This window comes from Barbatula barbatula (assembly GCF_947034865.1).
Source record: "Barbatula barbatula genome assembly, chromosome: 16".
Taxonomy (NCBI): Eukaryota; Metazoa; Chordata; class Actinopteri; order Cypriniformes; family Nemacheilidae; genus Barbatula; species Barbatula barbatula.
The window spans coordinates 8389065-8411060 of record NC_136779.1 but is presented as its reverse complement, the minus strand read 5'-3'; the positions used below and the strand labels follow the sequence as shown (position 1 = coordinate 8411060).

Here is a 21996-nt window from a genome sequence, read left to right as displayed (position 1 = left end):
TTCATACCTAAGAGAGTGTAGACAGAGGTTTATGTTATGATGAAAGTTCCTGTAGTATAACTACATGTACGGTTCTAATGACACATTGCTAATGTACTATTAGCTGGACTAATTGTCCAAGAAGATGATATTTCTGAGGGAGTACACGATTACAGACCAAACAATGCGGATGATTCATTTAGTTTATTTGTGTTCTGTTTGCAGATAGACCTGTCTCTTGCCCTGTAGTGAAATACAGTTTACAGTGCTGAATTCAGCATGTCTGAGGAATTGTTGTCGTATGCAGTACCTGAAGTGCTGACTACAACCATTTCCTATTTGGAGTAATTTGCCAAGCTTTAGATCCAGCACATTAGCCCATTCTGCAATGATTAAAAGCACTTATTTAATAGCGTTTCAAAAACTTTGGCCAGTCTATCAAATGTAACTATCTTGCTGTTCTAAGAGTGTTTAAATTGAGCTAGATAAAGCACTTCTTTGTATAGATAATGCAAACGAATCTATTACTGTCCATATGATGATTTCAAATAGCGCATGTGATGTTAAGAGAAACAATGCAGCTGATTGAAAACAGTTAAAGAGGAAGACTACGATGTTGACTACAACTGGATTTTGTTTATAAGACTTTGGCATAATGTGTACAAAGAGCAGATCTGAAATTGATCATCCATGAGATCAAAAGGCAACTGAGCAAAACCGTGTCGGATGTAGGAGAATTCCTTCAGCATTGAGCACATCTTTCCCGTTTCTTATGGAAGCACAGATTGCGCAGCGTGTTTATAGGCGACCTGACTGTTGTAATGAGGACATTTACGTCAGTCTGTATCAGACTCATGGATGAATAAACTGCAGGCTGGGTTTCTGTTTGAACGCTCTCTGCCAGCTACATTATTAAAATGTGTTTGTGTGCCTCTTACCTTTTTTCCATTCTGTTCTCTTTGAATGTTCACATGGAAGTGACAAGCATGGAGCGATTATTCATCATGTCAGTGTACCATTGGAAACACTTTATGGCTATAAGCTTTTAAGCTGTTTTCAGTAAAACACAACTCGGTCATCTGTTTTGCTTAGAGACGTTAGTTCCAGACCTGCAGTCGAATGAACTTCTATTGACAATACAAATATATAAGATGTTTTATTTTACTTTATGTGGATGATGTTTCGCCAATCTTATAAATTTATTTTGGAGGATAGTAGAGCTGCAACTAAAGATTATTGTAATAATCGATTAATCTGTCGATTATTTGTTCGATTAATCGATGAATCGGACACAAATTTTTAAAAGCATTCATTTTCAACCCTTTATTGAAAAATAGAACTGACATTGCAAAACATATTTCAAAAGCTTTATTATTACTTATTATATCATTATTACAGCTGGCTGTGGTTTACATGATGCATTTCCCATCAAGAAGCCTCTCATGGTTTGCTGTTTTTTTCTGGAATTTTTTCGGGTCTCTCTGATGGTCTTTCCTCTACCTCCGCTCTGCTTTTTTAATTTATTTTTTCTCCGCTATGCTGCGCGGCGCGATCAACTTTTTTTAGTCCTGTGACACACTAGATGCGTGGCGTGAGCGTCTCAGAAGCCTGGCGTGACCGTTTTTAAATCGGCTCCCATGTTAACAGGTTAGAGCTTGCACACTGCCTGCGTGAGACGAGCCGCACGGAAAACGCGTGCATGCTAGGAATTGAATCGACGCCTATTTTTCACGAGACACGCAAGCGTGTTGGAAGCGTTTCCAGGCAAAATAGAATAGGAAAAGATGTTTATATGTAATTTTGTACACGAATACATATTAATGAATGCCATTTTGATGTTTGAAAGCTAATCATCATTTATTTGAACGTATTTTCAAATTGAATTTCATTAAACCAACATCTACACGTTACGGGGTTTACATGTCCACTGTAGAAAACATCAGGACTTAAATCATGTTTAAAATGCATTTTTGGAGAAACAACAAGTGAATATTGAAATAAATTATACATTAATATTCCTATTAAGTATGAGATATTATTACTAAAATGTTGCAAATGAATACTCCAATTAACTACTTTTTTCCATAAAATCTTCATCCAAGAAAATGCTTAGGCTATATCCAATGAAAAGATACATTGCATTGAATGGGAATATTAATTTATGTCCATCTTAAACACATATTGCATAAAGTAAACTCGTGCATCAATTGATTACGTTACATCTTTAATAACATATCTGAGAATCATCTTAATACGAATTGTGGTTCGTATTAAACCCCAAAATTTATTGGTGACTGAATTATTTTTGTTTTTTATGCTCTTAACAATGTGATTAAAAATGGAAAAAAATATGACACAATACAATAACAACGTAGTCTAGTGTGTCATCTGAGTGACGGTCCAACATCAGGTAATAATGCTACAAAACATTTGGAAATGTTATTTAAATAAACAGACAGCCTACTTACTCATTTTTCGGATTTTGGAAGGTGTAGGTTATGTGAAAAAAGTTTAAACTTGTCGTGAATACAAGACCCTTGTCTGTCGGCGGCCTCCCTCTACGTCACCTATAGCAGCAGCAGCGCGCCAGCGCCGCGTCAGGCACGGTGCTGGTGTGCAAAGATACAGAAAACACGACGCAGCCGCCACAGAGCTGACACGCAACAGAAACGCCACGCTCACGCCACTCAAACATGTGGCGCGCTTTATAGTCGCGCGATACAACGAATCGATAATGAAATTCGTTGCCAACATTTTTAATAATCGATTTTTATCTATTTTATCGATTCGTTGTTGCAGCCCTAGAGGATAGTATGAGTTCCTGTGGTGCCGGATGTAATTTTCCTTAGTTAAAGTGACTGTACATGTAACTCAGACAGTTTCTGCATATCTCATGTTAATCTTGAGTACCCTCAAATATGAGTAGATTCTTTAGTTTGATCACATTTACAGTGCCTCCGGAAAGTATTCACAGCGCTTCACTTTTTCCACGTTTTGTCATGTTACAGCCTTATGCCAAAATGGATTCAATTCATTATTTCCCTTAAAATTCTACAAACAATACCGCATAATGACCATGTGAAAATGTATTAAAAATAAAATTCGAAAAAAGCACATGAACATAAGTATTCAGAGCCTTTGCCATGACACTCAAAATTTAGCTCAGGTGCATCCTGTTTCCACTGATCTTCCCTGAACTTGATTGGAGTCCACCTGTGGTAAATTCAGTTGATTGGACATGATTTGGAAAGGCACACTTCTGTCTAGATAAGGTCCCACAGTTAACAGTGCATGCCAGAGCACAAACCAAGCCATGAAGTCCGTAGAACTCTGAGACAGGATTGTATCAACGCACAGATCTGGGGAAGGGTACAGAAAAATATCTGCAGCATTGAAGGTCCCAATGAGCGCAGTGGCCCCCATCATCCATAAATGGAAGAAGTTTGGAACCATCAGGACTCTTGGTCCTCAGGGAGGTGACCAATAACCCGATGGTCACTCTGACAGAGCTCCAGCATGTCTCTGTGAAGATGAGAACCTTCCAGAAGAACAACCATCTCTGCAGCACTCCACCAATAAGACCTGTAAGGCAGATAGGCCAGACGGAAGCCACTCCTCTGTAAAAGGCACATGACAGCCCGCCTGGAGTTTGCCAAAAGGCACCTGAAGGATTCTCAGACCATGAGAAACAAAAATCTCTCGTCTGATGAAACAAGATTGAACTCTTTGGCCTGAATGGCAAGCGTCATGTATGGAGGAAACCAGGCACCCCTCATCACCTGGCTGATACCATCCCTACAGGGAAGCATGGTGGTGGCAGCATCATGCTGTGGGGAAGTTTTTCAGTGGCAGGAACTGGGAGACTAGACAGCATCGAGGGAAAGATTAATGCAGCAATGTACAGAGATATCCTCGATGAAAACCTGCTCCAGAGCACTCTGGACCTCAGACTGGGGCAAAGCTTCAACAGGACAATGACCCTGTGCACACAGCCAAGATAACAAAGGAGTGGCTACAGGACAACTATGTGAATGTCCTTGAGTGGCCCAGCCAGAGCCCAGACTTGAACCTGATTGAAAATCTCTGGAAAGATCTGAAGATGGCTTTGAACCGACGCTCCCCATCCAACCTGATGGAGCTTGAGAGATCTTCATTTGCAAAGATTTAAAACAAACTTCTTTCGCGTTGTCATTATGGGGTACTGTTTGTAGAATTTTGAGGAAAATAATGAATTGAATCAATTTTGGAATAAGGCTGTAACATGTTTTTTTTCCGTGAGATTTGTCGAATAAGGGACTAAGAAAAGTTGTTACGAAACGTATTTTCATGTTAGAAAAAAATCTTTCTGAAACATACGAATGCTGGGGGAGTGTATCGAGCACAGAAATACTACGTCATACGTCCAACTAATTTTCTGGCATGTTGACCATGTTAAGGATGAGAAGCCAGCATGTTTAACATCGCCAGAATGCATGAAACACTGTTGCATCCCCCCTTTAAAGGTACAGTTTGTAACAATTTGCATTAAAATATCCAAAAACCACTAGGCCAGTGTTAAATATTTTGTTCAGATGAGTACTTACCATAGCTCAAATGTTTCGAACTACTTGTAAATCATGAGAAAATCGCCATTCTAAACAGTGAAACGGTGCAGTCACCTGTCAATGGTGTCATAGCTGTGTTACTCTTTGTCACTGCCTTTACTGACGTAGAAACTGCATGACAACAGTGTTGTGGACATGCAGAAGTAGTGTCTAGCGTCTGGCAAGCTACTAACTTGTTTCGAGTTGCACTTGTTTATGGACCATAATTATATGCAACATTTTAAAAACTTTATTTCTTTACCTCGTCCGCTAACATGTTTTCTCGTAACTGTCTGATTGATGTCCATCAGCGGTGGAGCTGAAGACAACAGGTCCCATCATTCCACGCTCCTTCGCAGCATCATCAAGCTACTCTGTTGTTGTTTTGATTGTTCGCCCTCTAGAGGCGATTTTTTTACAAACTAGTTTAATGGGATTGATCACCCAAACATTTTAATTAATAATTTACTCACCCTCAGATTGTTTCAAACCTGTACATATTTCTTTGTTCTGCTGGACACAAAGAAATTTGGAAGAATGTCAGTAACCAAACAGATCTCATCCCCCATTTACTGCCATTTAGGGAAAATAAATACTATGGAAGTCAATGGGGGATGAGATCTGTTTGGGTACTACATTCTTCCAAATATCTTCCTTTTTTGTGTTCAACAGAACAAAGAAATGTATACAGGTTTAGAACAACCTGAGGGTGGGTAAATGATGACAGAATTTAAATTTTTGGGTGAACTATCCCTGTAATTTTATGGCTCATGTTAGCTCAGAATTTACTAATTTTAAGCCATTATTTTTTAGTTTTCTAACCTTCTGTTTGACAGACACACTAACGTTGACCCAGGCAGCCATCGGCGTGCGGTGGTCTTTAGGGTTAATGCTGTCCGGCTGTGTTGCAGTATTCACAGGGTTTTAAGGGAAAGATACAGCGCTTCGGCATGTACCTGTCAGTACTAAATGATTGCTCATTTCCTGCAATGGGAGGAGGGGTGGGTGAGAGCAGTAATAACACACAGCTGTCCGAGCTGGATGATACCTTTTCTCTCCTCCATGCGAACTGGCCTCTCTCCTCCGGCCTCATGTATCTTCCTCTCGTTCTGTCCTTTCTTTCCCAATCTGTTTTTAATGTTTATGTGTAGGATTCGCTTTGGAATGGAAGAGGTGGACACACACCCATACTGCCCCATTGGACATGTTCTCCAGCTAACCTCTCCTGGCTTTATTTGCTCGTCTGTGTGGGTTAGTGTTTGTGCGTACACACATGCTTGTGTCAGAGCGTGTGTATGTTAGGGGGAGGTTCTGTTTTAGGAGGGGTCAGTAACAAATTCCATCCAGGTTCCAAACTAGGTCACATGACCCAGAATGGAAAGTTCAGCTATGACCAGCTGTAGTCAACATTACGCAGCAAGAGAAACTACAGAGTGGACAAAGAGGGAGAGATGTGGCTAGCCGAGAGAAGAATTAGTTGCAGTCACAAATCACCTGCCGGTCTCTTAAAGAAACAAAACATGAAAAGGCACTATTAAAATAGGTAAAACGTGTAAGATACGTCGTAAGATAATACAATATACAATACTGGGTTCAGGATTAAGCTAGTATCACAATATGTTGAATCTTTTTTTTTAAATTAAACTGAAAGTCAAATAGGATTGAATAGAAGTCAAATTGTAAGAAATCTTGCTTTGGTGGTATTGACTGTTTTTAGCAAGAGCTGTGTACCAGCATTTTGGTTTAAAACAACATGATGAGAATGATTTTCTTGGACAGATTATGACTTGGGAGATGAGGAACGGTTGGTGATGTTGGTTAAGATGAAGCTTAAGATAAGCTCTGGCTAAGAATATTGGATCCTTAGCCAGAGCTCATATAACTTGACTTAAATCACTGGAAAATGATAAAACATAAATCTTCAGGATATCTCCTCGTTCTTGGACAGAGAAAAGTGTGTGTCAGAGTTTCCCTGGGAAACGCACGGGCCATTAAAATGCACTAAAAACCTGCCCAGAAGAGTCAAGTTAAAAAAACCACCTCCACAATACTTTCCTTTATGTCTCAAAGTTTCGACACAAAAGCAACGACAGCAAACCGTCTCTGTTATTTTCTCCATAATCATATTTGAATCGGCAGCATTCGTACACTAAGTGACATGAAACCCTACAAATCATCTCTCATATCACAGCCGCCTCTCTTCACATTCAGTCAGGACATCTGCTAAATGGAGTGCCAGCGTCACGCTACATATAATACCCAATGTACTTTAGGCAAGCCCTGCTCGTGATGTGTTTGTTGTACATATTTAAAGTCATCTGAATTTTATTTAAATAAATTATGTCACCCCACGGATACGCTCGAATCGGTTTCCCATACACAGAGAGGCGTAAAGCAGGGCAGGCTGTTGTACATTTTGCCCTGGCTGACTGATGGATAACAACATTTTTTTATAGTCTGTCCGTCGAGCATGTCTGCCATTTTATCACCTGGTCAGATTGCCAAAGTAACCTCCTCCTCTCGCTCCATTCCTCCGCTTAGTCAATTCGTCTCGTTGTCCTCCTACACATGTTGTTTCCTCTTTGGATATTACATGGATATTTCTCAAGGGAAAATAATTATTAGTACGCCAAATTTAGGTTCAGGAATAACAAGATTACTTGTTGTTCTCAGGAACGATGTTATTTATGTGATTGATACTCATTTTTTGTTTTGATTTCATAAAGGTCTTTGGTTTTGTTTATATGAGAGGGACATGTGGGAGACTATATTAGTTCTTATTAACTGATAGTTCCAACCTCTGTTGCTTGTTCTGGAGTCAACTTTTGGTTTGAAATAGGGGGGATGTAGACCTCTGCATTTTATTGCACTCTTTCTCGCTGTTAAATACAGGAACGTGATGTAAAGAGTAAAGACCCCTTTAAGATCCGTGGTTGATTGGGGTCAGGTGAATCTGAAACCGGAATAATCACACAGGGCTTCCTTCTTCACCCTGAGATTGACTAGTAAACCCAAGCCACTAACTACTTGAAATATATAGTGTTGTGCATTTCTACTTAATTAGATGGCACATTTTTTCCATGGCTCAGTTACAAACTCTTTTTCTGCTAAACTTAAAATCAATGAATTTTAATTGGTAGTTCTCATTTTCATAGGCTTCTTCCTGTGATCACACGAAGCATTGTGTGCAGGATTGTGCAGCGTTGCTCATTTCGTGCAGGCTCCTTAGCTGTCATAGGTAATGTTTGTCATGTTCAATATCATACAGAAATGTCCTCTGGCCGCCAAGTGGAAAAAAGAAAAGCTCTGGGCAGACATGAATTGATTAGAAATAGTTATAAAAATCAATAAGAACATACTGCAGTGCTTAGCTTATCTTTATCTCCCCAGTGACCGTTCTGTCCCACTAGCTTTTTTCCTCTAAATAACTCTTACAGAAACATTGGTGAACCTCCAGTATGTCATTCAGGTGCAGTTTGTTGATAATATGCTTTGATTACCGATGGGCAGGCCAACACAGACTGCGCAACCAACCAACATTTTAAGGGATAATTCACCCAAAAACGACAATTCGGTCACCATTTACTCACTCTCTTGTCGTTTCAAATGTGTATCACCTTCTTACTTCTGCAGAACACAGAAGAAGATATTCTTTTATAATGTTGGTAAACAACACCGGTACCCATTTACTTCTGTTGGACGGACACAAACCAATGCAAGTCAATTCCTCCTTGTTCAGATACCAACCTTCTTCAAAATATGTTATTTTATGTTCTGCTGAAGAAAGTCAAGAGTAGATAATAACATAATTTTAATTTGTGGATGAACTATCCCTTTAAACTGTTTCTGTAAACTTATAATCAACTGGTTTTGTAATCTGTGACGTCTTCCTGCAGGAAATGCATGTAACAAAAATAAAATCTTACACTGACACGATTGATCTCAGGACGTGTCTTTAGGACCACAGCACGTGTTTCCATACTGTTCATAAAACCAGCGTTTATTCTTTCCTGGCTGTTGCTTTTACTAATGCTGACAGGTCTCCAACTTTGCATTAGCATGGAAATAAGTCAAATCCTTAATTCCTTGTTTTTCTTGCCGTTTTTTCTCTCGTTCAGCTTCTTAAGGCAGGAAAGGGTTACTTTCCATGTTTCCTGTCTAATTCCCACCGCTCCGGCTCCTTTCGGATCACTTTCTTCATACTAAACATTCCCAGGCTCCCATAACCTCCCGGCTTCCTTACACTGGCCAAGAGAGATCCCAGGTGAGAGTGTGGGCGAACCTCCTGTTTTCTAAGGGTAAAAATCTCTCCCCGTTTTGCCTCCTGACAACGGTGGTGAAACGTGGGTTCTTTTTTTACCCGTGCTTGATCGCAGGCATGGGAAAACGCAGTTGTGAGAGAAATCTACACCAGTTATTTGGCATTGAACACGGCCAAGCTGTTGTGATGGGTGCGTTCGGCTAAGCGATGTTAAGTCTTCTCAGATACCTTGAGCCACTATTAAAGGACCGACCATCTTCATGTCTTTCTAATATATTCTCAAAAATGTATAAGAAGAGGAGGGCCGCTTATCGGATTTTAGAGCTGTCACTCCTGTTACCATGACAACACATGAAAGGCTCTGACAGAGCAGAGGTGGCCCATGATCAAGCCGAGTGATAAAAGATGGTTGAGTTAACATGGTCACATGATCGTCTCTGTATCCTGTTGAGGTGTTGAACATCCTTTATGGCTCTCGTGTTAACAAGACTTCCGAATTGTATTTCGTACATCCTGAATATATAATCAGCTTCTTACGTAATTCCCTGGCCCTATTTTTACCGTTCCCCAAAAGTAGAATTGCCATTGGTTACAAAATAGGCTTATCAGCATGTTATAAAATGCACACTTCCAGTAAAAGAAACTCTGTAAAGTCATAGTTGGAGGCAACTGTGTTTTATAATCCTGATTTTCATCTCTTTGTCCCGTTCGCTGTTTGCTGTGTTTTCCCACGCTTTTCTCCTCCAACTCTCCCTCAGAGCACCTGACAGATGGAGCGAGAGGGAGAACTTTGGATGTGCGATCACCCCCGCTTCGCCTAAAAAGCGCTAGTCTTTGTAAATGGAAACCGGGGACATAGCGGAACAAACAGACCAATGTTTTTTTGGACCTGACCCAGTGATGGACCTGCTGAGACGGTCTAAATATAGGCCGGGGGTGTACTGACTAATTGCCCTGTGAGCAGTAATCATTCTCAGCCTCTGAAACCTCTTAAATGTTGAAGGGAGTCGAGTCGCTGCTGCCCCCAACTGTGCAGGAGCCAAATACCAGAACAACCGTCCACACAGAAACAAACTAAGAACTTTATTATGTTTACAAGTGTCTGGCTGAACAGGTGAAGTGTAGAACAGTTGAACTTGGACTATTTCGGTGTTTGTGACGCTATGCTTGTCTAGACTAGAGAGTGTAAGCGATTTTTGTCTCTAACCGAGTGACATTTTTAAATCCGCTGTGATTTCAATCATCAAATTTCTGTGAATGGGTTAATCTTTTTGGATACGTTCTCTTCTTTTAACTGTTCATCTTAAACAGAAAGATACATTTTGTGTAGATTTGTCAAACACACAGCGTTCAGACTCTTCAGAAAGACTCTCTTGATCTTTGGGCAATCAGATGAAAGCTCTCTGCCTGCCAAGCATTGTCAGGTTCAGCGTATGCTACCTGCTTCCGAGCAGAACTACACAGACCTGTGACCAAAGCTTAACCTGCGGTCTCACATAGGAAGTGGCCGCCACCCACCGGATATCCTCTCAACTCCCACGGCTAAATAAAGCCGTAGAGCGGAGCAGCTGATAGCGAGTGAGAGCCCTCTGCTGCTTTAGCGTGATGACACTGCGTCTCGTCTCTTCCTCTTTCATTCAGGCTTAGATTCTGGATTGAGGTTGAGGGCTTCCTGTCTATTAAGTGATAACTGACGGAGAGCATATGCCTGGGAGATCAAGCAACTGGAGAATTCGGGTTTTATGTAATATAGAGGTGCAAATAAATGTGTGATTCTTATTTACCTTAACATCAGCGTTTTACCACTTCAGAAAGCAATCTTAGCTACAGGATGTTTCTTAACTTTCCAAAGCAGGACTGTACATACCGCACAATTTTCTCCTGTATTGCGCAAGCTTTATTTAAATACATGGAGCTTAATTAAAGATGAAAAGGAATGAATCGTTCATGTATCCCTAATTAAGAAAAGTACTAACATAATCGTAAATTAAAGCAAATAAAGACCTGTATTTAACGCAACTTTGAACATGAAAAGGAATATTTTGCACTTGAAGCTTTTATACACAATGTGAAGGCCTTTACTGCAACTTCCTGAATGTGTTTAAAGGACCTCGCAGTAACAAAACAAGGAAACATGAACGAAAGCAGAAGTCATGAGTCAGCGTCACTTAAAATGCTGTGTCCCACCTTTTATAGAGGATGTTATAGCATTTAGCTGTCTGTTTCTCCTGATGTGTTTACTGTGGTGCGAATACAAACAAGTTTAAAACGACTTGCTTATCCGGTCTGAATTTAAATGATAAACTTATCAAATTAAGTTATTCATTTGTTGATAATATTCGTTTTAATGGTTTCATACCTTTGTTTTTGACTTGGTTGTCACACATACTCAAAAAAACATAGCTGCTTAAACACCAGCATTGTTTTCGTGTTCTGAAGTGGTCTATAGATGACCCATTTTTGGATGTATTGTTCCCTAAAGAACCATCTGTTGCACAAAAAGTTGTTTATAGAGTACTTTGGATGACGTAAACAACGCTGGTTTAACACTGGCCCTGAAGAACTTCCTGTTTGTCTACATAAACGTTTTATCAAAGTCCAACCAACAGAATAATTCAAACCAATTTACAATTAGTCAAAAGTGACTTACAAAGAGTTCAGGGAGCAAAAAGCGATATGTCATACAGGAGCAATAATACAATAGGTGTTAATACAAAGTTACCATATCCAACAAAAGCTAGACCACTACCTGTTGAGAGAAAGAGAGAGGGTTAGTTTTTTTTCATTGGTCTGTCAAGTATTCAAAGGAGAGATGGGTCTTAAGTAGTTTTTTGAAGATTGTGAGAGACGTGTTTGAGCGGACCGAGTTAACAAGAATGTTCCACCAGGAATTTGAAATGTTAAACAAATATCTTTAAGATTTATATATGTGAGAGAACATTTTTTAAAGCAAATAAAAACTGAAACCAGAAGTGCTTTTGGACCAGCGTTTACTTATTATCTTATCTATTGTGCAAAAAGGTTCTCAAGATTAGAAACGGGTTTGAATTTAAGACAATTTTTTTGGTTCTGTAACAAAATAAGATATTTTTAGGAACGTAGGAAAACGAACAGTTCTGGGGCACTTTTGACAACCATTTAAATTGTTCCTATGTTGCTTGATAACCTAATTCCAAAATATCTCTCTTTGTGTTGAACCGGACAAAGAAATGTACACATGTTTGGAACAACTAGAGGGTGAGTAAGTCATGACAGAATTTTCATTTTTGGGTGGAGTATCCCTTTAAGGTAAGAAACGACGTATAAATGTCACGGACAGGCAATTTGGTTAAATCATTTGTACATATAATGTCAAATAAGTTATTAAAAGACATATTTATATTCAATTTGACAAAAAACCTGGCAAAATGTGTTCTGTCTGCATCCGGGTTACCATGTGTTATTAGTTTTGAGAGGTTGTTATCTGGGAATAACGAACCTGCAAATGACGTGACTGGCCGATCAGAATCAAGCATTCCAACGAGCCGTGTAATAAAGTGAAAAGCAATGCTACCTTAAAGGTTTTGGTCATATCATTCCCCATAAATTTTTAGAAAGAGATATTTTCCTTGAGTACCCTTTTCTCATGGTTATCCCTCACTCTTTGTTCACCCCAAAAATAATTCAATTTAGTCTGTATTGGTGTTCCATTTCACCCCTCTGCCCCTTCATGTGTGCTGAGAATTAACTGTAATGATGTGGCTGTTCGGAGGGCAATCAATTCACTACGCTTAGCATGTGACACTCATGCTCACAGCGAGGTCACCTGTGGCTTTCGCTCACAGGTGATGATCCATCGCACTGCACCATTTTCCATATGTTTGATTTTAATAAGTGAAACCCTAAAGTGGATAATCTGACTGTAACGCGTGAAATATGACATTACATTTTGTTTATTACTGAAGGTTTTTAGCACGAGGCAAACATCTGCAGCTAAGCCAGCTGGATAAGTAGGTGTGTTGTTGGCAGACGGTGGGAGTGGATCTAATGATATTAGTAGTGATTGACTAATTTATGAGACTGTTTAGTTATTCATGTCGAGTGTCGGCCATCCATCATTGCAGTGGTGAAGAAAGCTTAACTGCATCGTTTAAGTGCCAGACTCAGAGGGGCACCGAAAGCCACGTCATGCTGTGGAAACTACCCCGTGTTCGGGAACTACACAAACACAACGGAATGATGTAGTTTCAGAGCATCTTATGAGTCTGGACGGGTTTTGCCCAAAAGGCGAATTTGTAAGACAAACACATAGAGGTTTATTCTGAAAAAGGCCCACCATCAGGGGGTTAGTTTTCTAATAGGAGGCAGCGCCCCAGCAGCAGGAACTTTAGTGGAATTATAGCACACAAGGGACAGCAGCACTTATTTTATTCCCCTCACATTCTCTCCATCTTTGACATTTAGTCGGCCTCTCCTCAGGTGCATGTGTTTTTGCAAACATACATCTGAGCTGGAAGGTTTGTCTTGTGCCAAAACTGTGACTTGAGCTTATGAATGATGTGAATGTAGTCTCGGTATCAGACAGATTGCTCTCTGACTGTCTGATGTAGAGATGGGTCTTGAGGGTCAACCTGTTTTCCAACAACCAACTAGTTAATTTATTGAGTTGACAAGTTGATAAGGATTTTTCTTGCATTTACTTGTATAAGGGCTGTGCAATTAATCGAAAATGAATCATAATCGTCAATTTTGGCCTTCATCAATTACAAAAACAAAATTATCCAGGTCAAATGATTATTTTGCTGCATTCCATTTGGCAAGGATGCTCTTTTGTCTTGTACTATAAATCCACCGCGCACCCTTTCCTTTACAGTGGTTCAGCAGTGCTATTTCTTTATATTTATTATTAATTACAGTTAAATTCACAGTTACTCATTTTTGTCATAATCGAGCAGCCCTAACTTGTATTTTTTTGTTTTTTGCAAAGTGCATTGTTTAGAATCATGATGTTGGTAGAATCATGATTCTTTGTGTCAAGACATGATTTTTGCAAACAAAGCCTTACATATTGTCATTAACATAACCATTTAAAACGGTCAATCCCATAGCATGTTTTGCAAGAAAAAGTTAGACCATGATGCCTAAGCAAGTTTTTATATTATATAATAAGACATTAATGAAGTATATTTTAATAGAAAATTCTACATGTAACACTTTTTTTATGCAGAACACTACCTGTATCGATAATGAGAATGAATGTTTTCATTGCACTCAAATGCACTTAAACAAATTGGGACATGTTACGGTAATGAGAATTTCAGCGGAAAAAGCTATAAATAGATTAAATATTATAAAATACATAACATTAAAAAATACTATGTTAAAATTATGCTTTGTGCTAGGTAGAGAACACAATTATGTATATTATGATCATTGTTCTGTTACCTAATTATATGTTTTATTAAACATATAATAATGTTATTTATCTTTACTGCCATGATGTTTCATTGGCTTTGTGTGAATGACCCAGCTATATATAGCCCATATGGTGAAGTTCTCTTTGAAAGCTGGGTCTTTGAAATTTGCTTAATTTAATTAAGTCATTTAGGGTTGGAGGCCGCAGGTTTTTAATGACATGATGCTGGTGTGAACACTGCGACAGAAACTGCACAACATGGAAAAAGAAACCACTGCAGCTTGCCACGTATCGCCGTCATGGCTGGTTAAAACCAAAACCATAAATAAAATGCAAAAGATACATTTCCTAATGTGGTTGCCACTGTGTTCCAGTACTAAAATGTTATTGTGGTTGGTCGTGTCATATTTTAGTCAGGCGACCCCCTTTTGTTTAAGTGGGCAGATTTGGTCTAGAATAATCTTCAAAACTTGACAAGAGTTTTTTTTTTAAATAACGTATATTTCCGCAAGACTACCCAGAACATATGTGTGGGAATCATTTGGATGGGAAAAAATATGGGAGTTGGACAGCAAATGTAATTATACATCTTCATTTACCATATTTTTATGGCAGCGAGTTGTTTCATGTACACACAGCACTTGTTTTAATCAGATGCGTTTAGAAAAGGAAGCCTCTTAAATATTAATTATCCGGACTTTGCGGAGGAGTTTCTGCATGACACTGTAAGCCATTATATTCTCTTGAAAACTTTTCAAAGGTTTGGATCATTTTCAACATTGATGAAGTTGTAACCTAGTTTCCATCATTGGCACAGCGTTCCATCGGCAGTGGGGTTTTCCATGCGAGCCAGAGGACATATTATCTCCATTCTCCCCCCTTTACCTCACATCCTGTGATTTGTTGGAGGGCTTAATCCAAATAAAACCTTGAGGGTCTCTATGGGATCAATTTGAAAGGATCTCTCCTCCCTTTTCTCCTGTTCTTCTATTTTTTTCCTGTTTTTCTAGTCTACCTGTGCCATATTTTCCCATCATGGCTCAGTATACAGTGGGTAAGCAATATGCTTTTGGGTGTCAGTTTCAGCCGCCGTCGTCTTGGTCTTTGTTGATTGGCTAATCACTCTTGACTCTTTCTGCTCATATAGGTCCATTTTGCCATGCCCTGGCACTTCCTATACATCTCTGTAGGTGCAAAAACATTACCAAGATGGTTCAATCATATTTTATTTTAGCATTTTTCCATGGGATTTTTTTTCAAATAGGTATTTGACCATGGGTTTTGTATTCTATCAAAGCTTATCTTGCACTAAAAAGGCAAATGCTTTCTTTTTAACCTATTATATGGTACGGAAGAGCACATGTTTGAGAACAACTGAGAGAGACAGACAGACAGGGTTGTAATAGACGTCTCCGTAGGCTGCTCAGACTTAAACAGGCAGAGTTCGCTAAAGGGAACCCTCAGGCTTAAATCTATTATTCACATGTACCTCTGCAGTGCTGTAGATCCTCTCTTTCAAACACATATACGCACACACAAAAGCGAGGAAATGAAAGCTGTCTGCTGTTTGCAGTCACGGAGCAAATGGACAGAGCGAAGGCCTTTTGTCAAGACATGAATCTCCTGTGACTCTACAAAGACCTACTAGCAGACACATTGTTTGAGAAACAAGGATGTATACAGTATCTTTATTGATGTGAATGAGCTAAATGGATAGCGTCAACTCCTGATAACGGACTTGCTTTGCCCTCTGGGTCCACTAACAGCTGAGCTTTTTTGAGTAGTTGTAGTTGGCATCAAGAACCTGATCCTGAATCAGTACTTGAATCAGTATTCAGTGAGATGTTATGTTTACTTTGAGTGCTCTAGTCAATTTTTACCCTTTGATGTAGCTTTTTCACACAAAAAAATATTTTAATAAACCAAATGTATATTCTTGCCCTGATAAGTTTGACATTTTGACAATTGACATTTGTGACCCTGGACCCTGGAAGTGTAAAATTGAGATTTATACATTATCCAAAAGCTGAATAAATAAACTTTCAATTGATGTATGGTCTGTTATGATATGATAATATTTGGCTGAGAGACAACTATTTGAAAATATGGAATTTATATAAAAATATTAGGAAAATCTCCTTTAAAGTTGTCCTTTAGAGGTGCTCTAGTAGGTTGTTTATACGAAGAAACAGGTTTCTTGGCTTACTGCAATATTGACATTGTGGAGAGTAGATGAACCCGAAAGTTGAAATTCTTAGCTTTAAATAGATACCAAACTTGAGTGGGTAATTCCCAAAGAGCAGGCAGCAGTGAGCGAAGTTTGTAGTTGTATTTCCGACCATTTTTGTTTACACAATCTTTACTTAATATCGTGATGAAAGAAACATTTCTAATTCTGACCCATACAATGTTTTGTTGGCTGTTGGTTTTGTTGTCCAGGGTCACATTTATCATGGAACACAAATTGAGATTTACAGACCCAGTTACTATGGACAACAAAAAGTCTTATGGGGCCATTTTTCTAAATTGAGATTTTTACATCACCAGAAAGCTGAATAATTGGTTGTTGGAAAGGACAATATCTGGCAAAGATACAGCCCTTTAAGTATCTGGAATCTGAGGGTTTAAGAAAATCTAAATATTGAAAAAAATCCCTTTTGAAGTTTATAATCACAGGCACTGTAGCAGGCCATCCACTCACAAAAATAACGTTTTTATGTAATTTAGGGTAGGACATTTTCAAAATACCATCATGCAATATGATCTTTACTTTATTTCCTAATAATTTTTGCCATAAAAGACAAATCGATAATTTTGACCCATACAATGTATTTTTGGTTTTTACAAAGAATGTTCCGTGCGTAAGACTGGTTTTGTGATCCAGTGTCACATTTAGTTTCATTGTATAGTTGATGTTTCTTAACATTTTCTATATACAGAGCACAAATTCCTTGCATTTTCCTGTCCTCTTTTGATTGACAGGATATACCGATTATTGGCCCATATATCAGTGCAATTTTTTTGCAATTGTTGTGACTAATTTTTTTCTTAAAATTTTATAAAATAAGTATATCGTTTTTTAGGGGTGGGAATCGTTTGGTCCCTCACGGTTGGATTCAAAATAGATTTTTAGGGTCGCGATTCGATTCAGAATCTAATTAGCATATTTAAGGTGTCGTTGCATCACGTTTGTGCTCAGAGCCAGACTTGTGTTGTTTTTTGGCTTCAACTCTTATGCTGTATTTAGAGGTCCACCGATATGGGTTTTTCTCTGGCCTATTTTTAGAAATCAGGCCAGCCAATGGCCGATATATGAGGCCTATTGTTTTGGCCGATTATCTTTTTCCCACATTCATCTCATAAAATCTAATTAAGTGATAAGAAGTGATACAGAATATTGCTTAAATATTTTTTTTTTTCGAAGACATGTCTCTTCAAATCTGTGCACTTGATTCAGACTCAGAGAGCTTGAGTAAGTGTTTTAAGCACCTTTTTGTTTATGTTTATTGATAGACACATCTATTAGTCAAAAGTGAAAAAAAAAAAAACACTCATATTTCACAGCCTGCTGCTCATAACTGCGTTTTTAGTAATAGTTAGCTTTTAGTCTTTTTGTATTTTATAGGACAGTAGAAAGCTTGACAGGAAAGTAGATGCTCTTGTGATCGAATGTGTTTAAACAGCCACAAAAGACCGCCCACAGATATAATGCATAAAAGTCACGGTTTAAACTTTGGCTAAAAACTTAAAAGTTTGGTTGAATGATGAAAAATCATTCAGCAAGCAGAATGTTTTTTCTCCATTTTAGAATTTTAACACACGAGTACAGTGTTCATCGTGTCTCCCGGCTGTCAGAGCCTGTCAAATCTCCCGGTCGCATTCATTTGTAGATTGTTTGCACTTCTTTCGTCCATTTGATAGAGAGATCGACCAAAACAACTTAATACAAAGTATAAACAGAGTCCGACCCACAAGACACATTTAAGCAGGAAAGATAACGTGCACGTTTTAGCCAGAAGTTTCGTCTTTTTACAGGGCATGGCTGCAGAGTATGAGTTGCTCCGTCTCACACGCAGCCTCGGAGGGAGAGAAATTCTGTCTCAGTATTGATAACATCGGAGTTTATCTAGCTATACAATGTGGACAACTGTAAGAATTTAGCCGCTGGGCTCGTCACCAGGTTCTGGTACCCGTGCATTCATGTAGCCTAAACTTTGTATCGCTAACGATAGAGTTCCAAAGAGTTACTCACATTCTCAAGTAATCAATTCTTTAATAAATGAAATATACAAAGCTAGATTAAGAACGAAGGACAAAATATATTTTAAGTCTTCCTCCCACCCCTATAGTTTTTTATAAAATGGGTACTTTTTAGTGGCCATCAATAAAGAATGCTTACCTAATAGTGCGGCTATGACATCTATCTACATAACTACACAACTGTTAACCAACCAAACCGTGACCACCATCTTCAGACAAACTGCAAAGTGTAGCTGCTCCAAACTTACAACGTTGGCTGAACCAGGAGCAGATATGTTGCACTGCTAGAATAAACAGAGCCATGTTTTGAACATTAATGTTTCTGCAGTTTTATTTGGCATATAAGAGTGTTTTTAAATCAAATACACACCTGGTATTTTATGCCCCCCTTTCATTATTTTGTTTTCATGTCTATGTGCTTGTGGGATGCAGGCTTTTTAACAGGCTTTTTACTAGAAATCATTGGCACAGGGCCTCTTCCCTTGGGTCACGTGACTGGTAATCATGACATCATTGATGCTCGCTGGTTGAGGTTTAATACCAGAGTCTCAGGCTGAAGCCTATAATTTCGCCTCTCCTCTTTTTGACATGCTGTCGCTCCGGTCTAATTTAGGCCTGGGTACAGCTGTGCCCAATTCTAACCATACCCTGTTAAATCTGTTTGTTTCTGTTGCTAAACTAGTGTTTTTAAATGACAACAAGGACACCTGCTGCCGGGTTATTCAGCGATGTGCTGAAAGCCCCCGAACTACAAAAACACGAAGGTTTATTGTGACATCAACGTTACTATTGCGTAAAAAAATGTTTTGTAGGGTTCATACTTAATGTGCAGTAGAATTTCACTCTGAATGATTCTTTTCGTCCACTTGTAAAACTTCGCCAAAAACGAGCGTTGGCATAATAGATGCCAGATTCATGCACAATTTGTATTTCAGTTAAACCAAGCAACATTTGCAATAATGACTGCTGACATCATCAGTATTGACACAAGAGTCCTGTCATTCACACACGAGGATCGGACAAAACAGCCTGTGTCTTTATGTTGCCAGGGAGGTCGGAGTCACACTGGGCACTAATGTAGTATGCAGTCATAAGACATCACACTATTCAAGCTATGTGTAATTACAAACACAGCGCAGGACTCATTATATGGCATTTGTGTGGACAGCGTGCATGCATGAGATAATCATGTGTTCACTAAAAACCTTTTTCGAGGTCAAACGCAAATACACACACACTTGGCTGTCTGCTGGTGTTTTATCGACTGCTCTATCAGGTAAACACTATGCAGTGTTTGAAGTGGAAAGCTTTAATCAGAAGCGTAATTGTTTGCATTTGTAGGCGGCTTGGCCTTGTGCGGCTCTGTACATGTGAACGATTGGCCGTTTGCGTGTGAGAATGGACGTAACGTTTAGTAATGCCTGCAATGGAGAGCATACCAATTACTGTTGCTCATACTTATGGTTAAAGGGATAGTTCACCCCATTTCATTCAAAACTTGAATATGAGTCTTCTGTGGAACAGAAATAAAGATATTTTGAGAAATGTGGTTTTGTGAGGTTTTGAGTCCATATAATGGAATGGGGTTTGGTTATCAACATTATTCAAAATATCTTCTTTTGTGTTCTGCAGAAGAAACAAGGTCATACTGATTTGATTTGAAATAACATGAGGGTCAGTAAATACCCAACATTTTGGGGTTAGCTATCCCTTTAAGTATTAAACTTGGCATTCAATACATAAAAGGACCAAAGTCCTAACTGGCCAGTGAGCAACTATCTAGCAGCTCCATAACAACGTACTGGAAACCATCCAGAACACTATAGCATTATGACATTGAGATTGGCATTGTCAGATGGGATTTGTCCTATTATCTTTAAAAACAATATATATAGTTATTCGTTTAGTGTTTCCTTCACATGCAGTTGTTTTGCATGTAATGTCTTGGAATTGTGAATGCCCTGAGAACTCCGTTAGTTTTGGCAACTGCCAACCCTGCACTACAGATATTTGATCTTCTCATTTGGCATATAGATTTCAGTTTAAGTTGTTTTTAAACCGTATTATTATCACCTAGATAAATGATCAATTCAGGCCAAATTTAACATGATTAATGAATACACATCGCCACACTAATGTTATTCTCTCATTATTCTCATTACACTGTAATTGTTATCAAAACACAGAAAGACCCAAGTTTTGAAACTTTCCGAATAAAAAAAACCCTAAGGTTTATTCATTTTATTTTAATACCGTGTGTTTGAATGTCTAATACATAATTCAGCAACATAGAGAGCCACTTTGTGAAGCATTATGAATAATCAATAAGCAAACCTCAGTAATACATCTTATGAAGAGATCATTTCTCCCTTGACTGTAGAGCAGATTATAGTCATACAGACAGTAAAGTGCAATTTCATACGGATCTCATGTTGAGGTCAACAGTATCTAGAGGCTAAACGTTATTGACTGAGCGTCCTTGCTGTTGATTCCGTTTGACCCCTTCACACGGACAAGGCAAGGGCCATAAGCCCTGTGTTTTACCTTGATGGGACTCCAGGGCAATCGTCGATCACGCTGTTACACTCATATCATTCATAATTTACAGAATAAGATTCAAAAAGGAAGCTTTGTATGTCAGCGTCTCCATTGCAATCCATGGTGTGCAGGAGCATGCTTGTGTACTTGTGTGTGTTGACCTGATCTGATCTGAAACAAGAGGGTGTTGGATCTCATCTCATCTCTGATGCTCGGCGAATTAACTTTTCTCCTGTTATTTTACAGTCAGTGAGGATGAGGAATGTCATGTGAATAATTCACCGGAAAAAGCGTATTATTTATTTAGTTTTACGCAGGCTTCTGTGTGCTGGACACATTGTGTGGTTAAAAGGTCCTTTAATTGTGCTTGTTCTGTTGTTTCAGGTGGGCGGAGGGCTGAGGAAGGAGAAGAGGATTGTGGGCCATCTTAGGATAGGGACACTGAAGATTCTTTGGGTAATTTCTAAAACCATCATACATGAGTGATGCTCCTCTCTCAAAGTATTCTGTAATCACTCCATTCCAGTTCCATCCACCTTCCACTTATTTTGATTATTGACTGTCAAACTCATTTTGACCAAGAAATGTACAGCAAGACACGAAGAGACTGTCTGGTGAAAAGTCATCATTAGTGTTTACTTTTTAACAAAGTGGTTTTCTTTTAAAACTCAAGAAGTGGTAAATCAATCTCTGCAAGCGATTGTACACCACAGAAATAAATGGAAATTGTGCATAGGCGTCCAAGTGCCTATTCTTTTATGTGCAGACCTCTGCAAATGAAGTAGAATATTCAGCTCTGTTGTGCATAAACAATCAAAACTCAATATCTGTCTAAATATCGAAAACATTTATAGCAATTATTTTCTAACTTTGGCAGATCAAACCATTTCTCATTGTAGCAGCCCTGGTAAATACCACTTTGTTCCCAAGCAGACAGTGTGAAGTGTCACATCTGCATTGCCTTGGATCCTTTATGGCTG

The 21996-nt window shown here is 38.8% G+C and overlaps 1 protein-coding gene across 2 annotated transcripts in view; it reads left to right on the top strand.

Annotated features, from left to right (window-relative positions):
• The window catches only part of znf438 (zinc finger protein 438), a 46475-nt gene that overhangs the window by 10283 nt on the left and 14196 nt on the right, over positions 1-21996 (top strand). Inside the window, exon 2 of one of the 2 annotated variants that reach the window (XM_079476778.1) lies at positions 21401-21472. The exons of the other annotated variant lie outside the window; for it this stretch is intronic. The gene's annotated coding sequence lies outside the window, so the exon portion shown is untranslated. The remainder of the gene's footprint in view (positions 1-21400; positions 21473-21996) is intronic. 2 annotated transcript variants of the gene reach the window in all.